This window comes from Melitaea cinxia, chromosome 5 (genome assembly GCF_905220565.1).
Source record: "Melitaea cinxia chromosome 5, ilMelCinx1.1, whole genome shotgun sequence".
In the NCBI taxonomy this organism is placed as follows: domain Eukaryota; kingdom Metazoa; phylum Arthropoda; class Insecta; order Lepidoptera; family Nymphalidae; genus Melitaea; species Melitaea cinxia.
The window spans coordinates 14,537,863-14,547,337 of record NC_059398.1 but is presented as its reverse complement, the minus strand read 5'-3'; the positions used below and the strand labels follow the sequence as shown (position 1 = coordinate 14,547,337).

The window sequence follows — 9,475 nt, the reverse complement described above, 5'->3', positions numbered from 1 at the left end:
GACTTGGAAATAGATAGAACTGTCCCTCAAAAATAACGAAACGTCAATACAATTCATAATTTAAAATCTATGGAAAAACTTCGTCAATGTTCAACATTTTCCGCTAGATGAAAATTAATAATACCTAATAATATTCTTTATTGCATACCACTAAAAGATAGAAACAAAAGTAGTACAATTAGAGGAAGGAGTACAAAGGCGGTCTTATCGCTAAAAGAGCGATTTCTTACAGACAACCTTTGGGTATTGGACAGGGCGTAGAAAAGCGGTTAAGAAAAAAAAAGGGTTACGAAAATTAATGGAGGGTGGAAAATTATCAACATTTTCCTAGCATGGCCATCCATAAATAAAGACGCAAGCGCAGCTTATGCTCTCAAGACACTACATACTACGCTCAACGTGTTAAGTCACGTGGGCAATTTTTTAATAGATCCTTGTTGACATACCGTGATAAGGTACTGACTTCCTGCACTAGCGTTCTATGAATTGATCAACTGATACGTCACAGCGCTTTAATCAGATAACATGTACACACCTACTTATTAAAACAATGTACTTTTATAATACTATGACGTTGTGCGGAAGAAATGTTGACAGAGTTATACTTGGAAAATTCAAGAAACATGTTTGAGATAGCCTTTGTCTAGTGAGTGGGAATTCGAAACCTAATATCAGGTTTCACATTTTTAGGTTTTATTACTTCACTTTATTAGTTGGTAAAGGTTTTCGGGATTACGAATGCTTATCTGCAAATGTGCTCAACTATCATTAGAGGCCTTATTTTTTACCCGAGTGAAATATAAATAGAAAAACAAAAACAAAACACTAACTTGCAAATTACGTTCAAGATTTTCAAATTTACACTCGGGTCTCATCTCGCTAGTTCTTTTAATGCTCGTGTAAACATGTATCTCTCAAAATCGTCTCACAATTAGTTATTTTTTACTGACCGGTATGACATGTAGGTGTGACGCTTTGTTAGCATTATTATTCGGTAATTTTCAAGGAAAAACAATCAAACATACTTGAATATCAATAAAATGTGTAAACTTCCTTTGGGTCTAATTAACAACTAGCATCTCGCTCCAGCATCGCACGGTTAGCAAAAATTTCAAAAAAAAAAATCCCTATTTTTTTTTGAAAATATAGCCTATGTCACCCGCGGATAGTGTAACTTCCCAACAGTGAAAGAATTTTTCAAATTGGTTCAGTAGTTTCGGAGCCTATTCAATGCAAACAAACAATCAAATCTTTCCTTTTTATAATATTAGTATAGCTATTTTGGTTATCGATATTGCACTTACAGAAACTCTTCACTATAATAATATCAGTATAAATGACACCTACTTTTCAAATTCACTAAAGTTTAATTTTCAATTATTTTTATTACATAAGATGAGAGTATACTTTAAAGAACTATTGCATTGAAACAAAAATAAATTAAAGAGACAATGTATTGGCAAAAATACCAATTTTTTTGAGAACTTGTTTTATTCAAAACGTTATTAAAAACAACATAAGTACAAGTTATAAAAATAAGATGGAAAGAAATAAAAAAATTCAATAGAAGACCTACAACAGCTAAGTAACTGACAAACTCGATACAATAGTACTTTGCCATTTTAATCCAACTGTAGGCTGATTAATAACAGTAAACGTATTACAAACTCCTAACTTTAAGATATCAATTGTAATTGATATATGAACAACAATTTATATATTTTCTAGCGGCTAGGCCTTTGATGATTCAGTAATCATTCAGACGTCACACGGGGTGGTTGCGTAAAATGAGATTAATCTTTAATCCAACACAAAAAAAAAATTACCTAAAATTGAAATCTTAAAAAACAGATACTACTATTAACAAGATACCCCAACAGTTTACAGTAAAAATTAAAAATGTAAAAATTATTAGCTTTCGCTCATATTAAAGTCCCACAAGTTTCCTCTTCACGTAATTCACACCGCCACTTTATACATACGTGCCATAAATATACTTTTATAAAATAATAAATAAATATTGGTAAAGAGATCGAGGAATATATCATAGTCATTGTCAGAACTATGCGTTTTTTTATTTATAAAATATTTTTACTTCAAAAAGACTATAAAAGTTATAGGCTACATTACATTACGCTGAGACTTTTAGAGATATTTACGAATTAAAACTGCGCTAGTCAGTTATATAGTAATAAAAACCGGCCAAACGCCAACAAAACTCCTAAACGAAGGGTTCCAGGGAAGGGTACTTATCATTGTTTATTATTCTGCTGAAAAAAAAAGATAACACATAGCTTATTATTTAATATAGATAAAAATTAATATTATTTTTTATTATAACAACAAAAGTTGTAAGTACTTACTCATATGGAAATACAAATAAAGGTTCCAAGCTTGTACAATGATAGTGGAACCTTAATTCCTTTGGTACCATTTGGTACGGAACCCTAAAAAAGTAAATCCAGGTGTGACATCACACGATTGTTTCGAATCGGTCTTTGTCCCTTGTTCATTGTATCATACATTTTTTAAAGATATGACTAAATTTTATTGAGAATCTATAAAAAGTTCATGTGTCCGGTTATTAATTATAACAAAAAATAGGTTATGTATTGTATGCTGAGAGTACAGTAATAATTATTTGAGCGGGCGTTTTGCTATAGACCGTATGATAGTCATTACGAAGTTTATAAAAATATTTGCTATATTTTTTTCTATACAATTTATTTATGGCGATTATTATACGATGATTCATAGAGGTAAATGTTATGAATTTGTAGGATTTTGAAGTTCATAAATTCATCTTCATTACAGCCTAAACAGTCCACTGCTGGACATAGGCCTCCACAAGTTTACGTCAAAAATAACGTGAACTCATGTGTTTTGCCCATAGTCACCACGCTGGGCAGGCGGGTTGGTGACCGCAGGGCTGGCTTTGTCGCACCGAAGTGCTGTGTGCTGTGTGGCTACGGCACTAAAGAATTTAGCCACCCCCTCTCTTCCCGTGGGTGTCGTAAGAGGCGACTAAGGGATAACAAGGTTCCACAACCACCTTGGAACTAAAGAAGCCGACCGATGGCGGGATAACCATCCAACTGCTGGCTTTGAAATACACAGGCCGAAGACGGGCAGCAGCGTTCATAAATTAAGAAAAAAATATTATTATATACAAAATAAATGTATAGAAAACTTTTTAATAGAAAGATAGCTGATTAAATCAGGGTCAGCGCCTTATTTATTAACTATATTTTTAATACAGTGCAGTACAAGGTTGCAATTTGAATTTCTATTGTAAATAAAATATAAAACCTTATTCAAAGTCCGTTGAAAAAATTGTTTTATAATTAGTCTGGTTCTGTTTTGTTGTTCGGAATTTGAAAATTCGAATGTACGAATTCAAAGAGCCTTTCTGTTCTAAAAGCTGATTGTCAACACATGTTACTAGAGCATCGCAATTGTGTCCAGCTCGAGTGCAACTCTGATTACGATTGTATAGAGCAATTTATTCGTATTCGATTTGTTTATATTTTAAGCGACTATTGGCTGTTAAGGCATTAACAATTAGTCTGCTAACATATCATAATTTATATATGTTTTTCTACAATATTATTACTTGCTTATAAAATAAGAACTATAGAGATAACTAATGGTTCGAAGACATCATCGCATAATATAAGCCTCACGAAAATCATTGCACAATCAGCTTCTTTCCTCCTTTGGACAAATACGATAGAAATGGAACATTTTTGACGAAGATTTTTAAAACGCTCAAATATAATTTAAGTAAATATATAACGTTGTAATAAGTGAAATAATTAAGTATTACTCTGCATAGAAATATCTCTAGGAACAATAACATAAAATAAATAGACATTAGTAATAAAATGTTTTTATTAAAACATTAGCTGTACCCTGCGCGCGTGGGTACGCTTTTTTGGTCGTACCAACTCAGAAACTTTTGTGGGCTCATGCACAACACTTTGCCGAAGATCATGACATGATTAAATGCATAGTTTACGATTCTATAAAGGACATACAGACAAATAATCATTTATATATATATATATATATAGTTTGTTAAACTGACTTTTATATAATACAAGCGCAAGAGGCATTAAAATAAGATACATATATCACAGGAACTGCATACCACTTCTGAGTTACGGTCTTACAATAAATGAATCATAGAGAAGCATTCAGCAGGCTCTATTTTAAGCCAATCTAGTTTCTAAATAAGTGTTCGTAATCAATCACAGCAATAGAAACATTAGTTTAAGATTAGTTGTAAAATTATTTCGTAATTAAAATTCTGCATCATGTGAAATATTTTATTTAAACCAATATAGCATACGCGTCCATCAGTTAGGCAAACATCTTTGTTTATACGTCAGATTTTCAAATGAGTGATTTCAATACAATTTGCTTTTACGATTATAACAGTGACTAAAAAGTTGTTTTTCTGTATTTCGTTTATTACATTTGCGCTAAATTTAATCTTATAATGATTAATATTCGTGATTCGACAACAGTTATTAGCTACCTACATTTTCGTAGAATTGAATTTTTGGATGAACGTCATTCATTCATTTATACTAATATCATTTTTATATAAAAGATATAAACTTCTTGTACAGTTTATCAAAAGTTTCAGATTTGATGTTTGATATTGACTGACGTGTTTAGATATTGTTCGGATCCTCTCATAATGTGGTATTTTGTATCCTCCAGTTTGATCTCATAAACACTTTATAGGTACTTTTATTTCTTTCTAATATTGTTTGTGCTGTGTGGCTACGGCACCAAAGAATATAGCCACCCCATCTCTTCCCGTGGGTGTCGTAAGAGGCGACTAAGGGATAACAAGGTTGGATGGCAGGATAACAATCTAACCGCTGGCTTAAAACACACAGGCCGAAGACGGGCAGCAGCGTCTTAGGTGCGACAAAGCCAGCCCTGCGGTCACCAACCCGCCTGCCCCGCGTGGTGACTATGGGCAACACACATGAGTTCACGCATTTTTGGTGCGAATTTGTGGAGGCCTATGTCCAGCAGTGTACTGCAATAGGCTGGAATGATGATGATGATAATGACGATTGTTTTTGTTTGATCGTGTTTGATGGTAATTAAATATAAACAAAAACGTAATGTATACAATGTAATGTACGTATGTACGTATGTACGTAATGTACGTATGTAATACAATGGTATAAAGTTTTTATAGACTAACAGATCTTGACTACTCAGACGCCATTTTTAAATAATTCCAGAATTCTAATACCTGGACTTTACGCTCACGATCTTTTGATTATGATTTTCAACTTTTATAATTAGTTCGAGTCATTTGTTAAATTAATCTCAATAATTATATATTGTTCACATTTGGATTCTTAAGTCGTATGTCGTCATCTTCCTGGTATAATTTGGTAACGTTTACAAGTGTAATAAACGAATGACGAATTTTAAATAGTTAATTGTAGGTAGCTAAGTAAATAATGACACTGGTTTTTTTATATCATCGAGGATGCGATACTAACTGGCATCTATTTTTCAACCAATTTACCTGTTATAATGTTCTTTTTTATAACGTTATTACTTATCATTTTATATATGTATTATGTATTCTTTGTTATATTTTTTTGGCTCAATTGATTGATTTGATCAATCAAAAAACTATTTTTCTACATGTACTGAAGTGACACATTCTTAACTTTTCGTTTTAGTTTAAATTCAAACTTTTCTGATAAACATATCCATACAAATATTTTGTCGGTCGTTCGGTCTAAACCGACGTTCCAACAAGCTAATGTTACAGCAATTAAAATAACAGTCAAACAGTACTTAAAACTTATGCTAATGTGTGGTCAATATGAACATCACTTTCCAATCAACAAGAGTAAACATTCGAGATTGTCTCATAAATATTAATAGATTTTGATGACCTGATTATGACAAGCGCTTTATAAAGTTGTACACCACGCGTGTTTTGTCTCGTATTGTATACAGACCAAATTAAGACTTATAAATATTGTATTAACGGTCGAAATAGATAGATTTTATAATAATATTAGTAAGGGTAGCAGCACATTAGTCAATTAAACTACAAAATACTTCGTTTGCACATTATAAGGATTTTATAAACTGCACCTGTTTTAGTTACTTTTGGTAGCTTAAGATTTGATTGCCTTTTAATTACTCAATGGAACCTTAAAAATCTTAAACAATTTAAGTATTTGTTTACGAATAATTTAACTAAAAAAGTAAACAAACAACTTACAAAGATCAATTATTTTTTAATGGGGCTATGCTACACTTTTTTTGTGTAATCAAAATAATAATATGGGTATAGGCGACCCAGCAGGAACGTTAATGTATATTAATATATGTTGTCGTATCTTAAAAGCAGAAAAAAAAAGATCTGAAAAGAAAGATATATCTATATCTATATCAGACAACTATCAAAGGCAAATCTTCAACAGCAGTTTTTTTTTTGTATTTTAGTTACAAAAAAAGAAACTATATTAGAAGGGAAACTATTCGTAAAAGTTAGATGGTGAGGAAACAATAAAAATGTCAGTACATTTTGTTAAGGGGCAATATTTTTTGGGTGTTGTTTTATTACAACAGAGCTATTACCAAGTACGTTTTCTTGTAAAAACGAAAGGGTTGTAAGTAGTAGAATATATTCGTAAGTTCTGTTGATATTATTATATTTAATACTTTATAATACACTAATAGAATTAATAAAAGACTTAGGTATGTGCAAGACAGATCGGTATTGTATGTACGTATACCAACACACGTAAATAGGTAAGTACACAGTGGTAACAAATTCATAAAACGTGGTTAGATATTATATATATTTCTAGTTTGGTACAATAATAATTTCATTAAAGTTTGTATAGAAAAGAGTACAGAGTAATAAATATTTACATTTTATAAACATTTCTATTCGTAAAACTAATTTTAGACACAGTTGAAATCTTGAACTATAATCTCAGTTTTGATAGCCGTGTAATGACAATTGTGAACCGTACTAAAATTATTTCGTTTAAAGTCAAGGTGATTTTCATAAATCACGAATATTTTTAAGCGTGCTATTTTAGTTAAAATATAATGACTTCCCAATATACTATTTTCGTCTGTTGTAGGTTGTAAATGTATTGAATTCATTTTCAAAGTCATTCACATAGAATTTTCATAAATTTTTTAAGTGTAAAGATCATACATATTATGTGTGAACATGTGTATATATAAAGATATAGTCGTGATCGTAATTGTGATCAATACCGTAAATGTCTATGGTAAGCAGTTTTGTTGTTGTCACCGTTTTTCCTTACTGTCTTACAAACTAATCAAACGAAATTCTTGTATGCGAATTTTTTTAACAATTTTAAAAAAATGCAAGTAACCGGTAATCGAAACGGATTTAAAATCTAACGAAATTTTCTCATGAGACATGAATACGAGTCAAGCGAAACTCTTTGAGATAATAATGAACAGATATCTCGACAAGCAATCTAAAATGGGATTTCGAGCGTCACTGAGAATTTTATTTAAATCAATAAAAAATATAACAAAACACAACACATCAGATAAAAAATGTAATAGAAAACATTTCTATACTATTATATAATTTTATGAAATAATAAAAAAAAATGAAAAATATGTCTTAGTTAATACAAACTTATTAAATATTTATGTCCATTGGAGTAAGTATTTTTTTTAAATTCTATTTTTTGATTAACTGTTTATATTACAAGAGACTAAAATAAAAATGTCCCTTTCAATATTACTTATCACCACGAGTAATTTTTTAAACTAATGCGGCAGCTACACATTTTAATGATTACAATGAAGCGAACAGGTCTTTCTTAATTAAGATATTCGTAACGTAACATACAGTATTCTTACGTAGAAGTAGACCTTGGTTGTATTACCAAGTATACGCCTGTTATTAATTCATAAATTACATAACGGAAATAATTTTATGAGTCATCGACGTTCGTAGAATATCGTAATTGCTCTAAATAATTGGCAATTCATAAATCTCCCTTACAAACCTATTAATTTGACACGTTTTACTCATCTATGTAATTATAGTTAGTAAATAATTACTAATTTCTCACCTTTTTTGTATTGTTACGTACATACTTATTACTGTATTAGTAATTCGCTGTATTTAGGACTTCGGTTATAGGACGGATCCCTCAAACCTAGTAATTATGATAATGTCATTGGATGTGAGTTGATTGATTTTTTATCTATCTACGAGTTAAACAGTATAATCGTGTATTGAATAACCAATACAGGATTCTGGATCTCGTAAAAAAAGCATATTATCACAGATCATCAGCATGGGTTTTTCAAAAAACAACACCCCTCTTAAATAATTCTATTACTTCATACTTGGCTGACAGGACACAAAGGGTGGTCATCAATGGTTATAAGTCTAGAAATATTGTACCAATGTTCGCAATTCCACAAGACTCGTATTTATGTCCATTACTCTTTTTATCACACTCACTATACTCGCAACTCAGAATTTGAATTATATGCAGATGACCTGGAGGATTTTATTTCGAGGATTGTAAATAATGGTCTAGATCAAATTCAACTTCAAGAAGACATAAACCGGATATCAGAATAGTGCCAGTACAGTGAGATGTCCATAAATCGTGACAAAGGTTATCATGTAAAGTTATCCCGAAAATTTAACAAGCTCTCGAGTGCGTATAATATTAACGGAATATTGAAGAACGTTATTGAAGTCAAAGATATGGGAATTATTATATAATGGTTATTGACTGTGAGATGCGCTTTATAACTCTGAATGATAATTAATACTCTGAATGAGTGCTTAAGAATACTATCCTTTATTTTTAGAAACTCTAAGGATTTTAAATCAATCGAATTATTGAAAGTTCTTTATTCTTCCTTGGTCCGAAGTCATATGGATTATTGTAACATCTTACTAAAATAATATTCAACATTCACAAAAAAAATTGAAATAAGATTTATAAACAAAATATCATACCTGATTGGTGTGCATCAAAAAATTCGAACTCAGAGTGATAGATTTGCTCATTTTAGGTTTTTATCATTGGAAAAAGGAAAAAGCAGCTCTCAATAACCTTTTTACATAACCTTATAAATAGCAAAATTTCCTCTCCTATCAGACGTTAGTTTTAATGAGCCTAAGCTGTCAGGGCGAGTCAATGTTGATCCTAAAAAAACTACAGCTGAAACTTTTCTCTATTACGAGGTGTTACAATGAGTTTTATGAAAATTGAGGCATCGGTCTCTTTTGCTATAGCGTGGATACTTTATAAACAAAAATGTTTGCAGTTTTCAATTATTTAATGCGTATCAACTCTTTCTGTACTTAGTTAAAAATATTTGTATTTTTTCAAATCTCTTTATTTTGTAAATTTTTTTTTTTAATTTTGTGCATACCTTAATTAAAATACACATTTTT

General features: G+C 30.7%; 1 protein-coding gene across 1 annotated transcript in view; it reads left to right on the top strand.

The window, feature by feature from the left end:
* LOC123653673 (nitric oxide synthase-like) overlaps positions 1 to 9,475 on the top strand; it is a 42,858-nt gene that overhangs the window by 938 nt on the left and 32,445 nt on the right. The gene's annotated exons all lie outside the window — the stretch shown is intronic.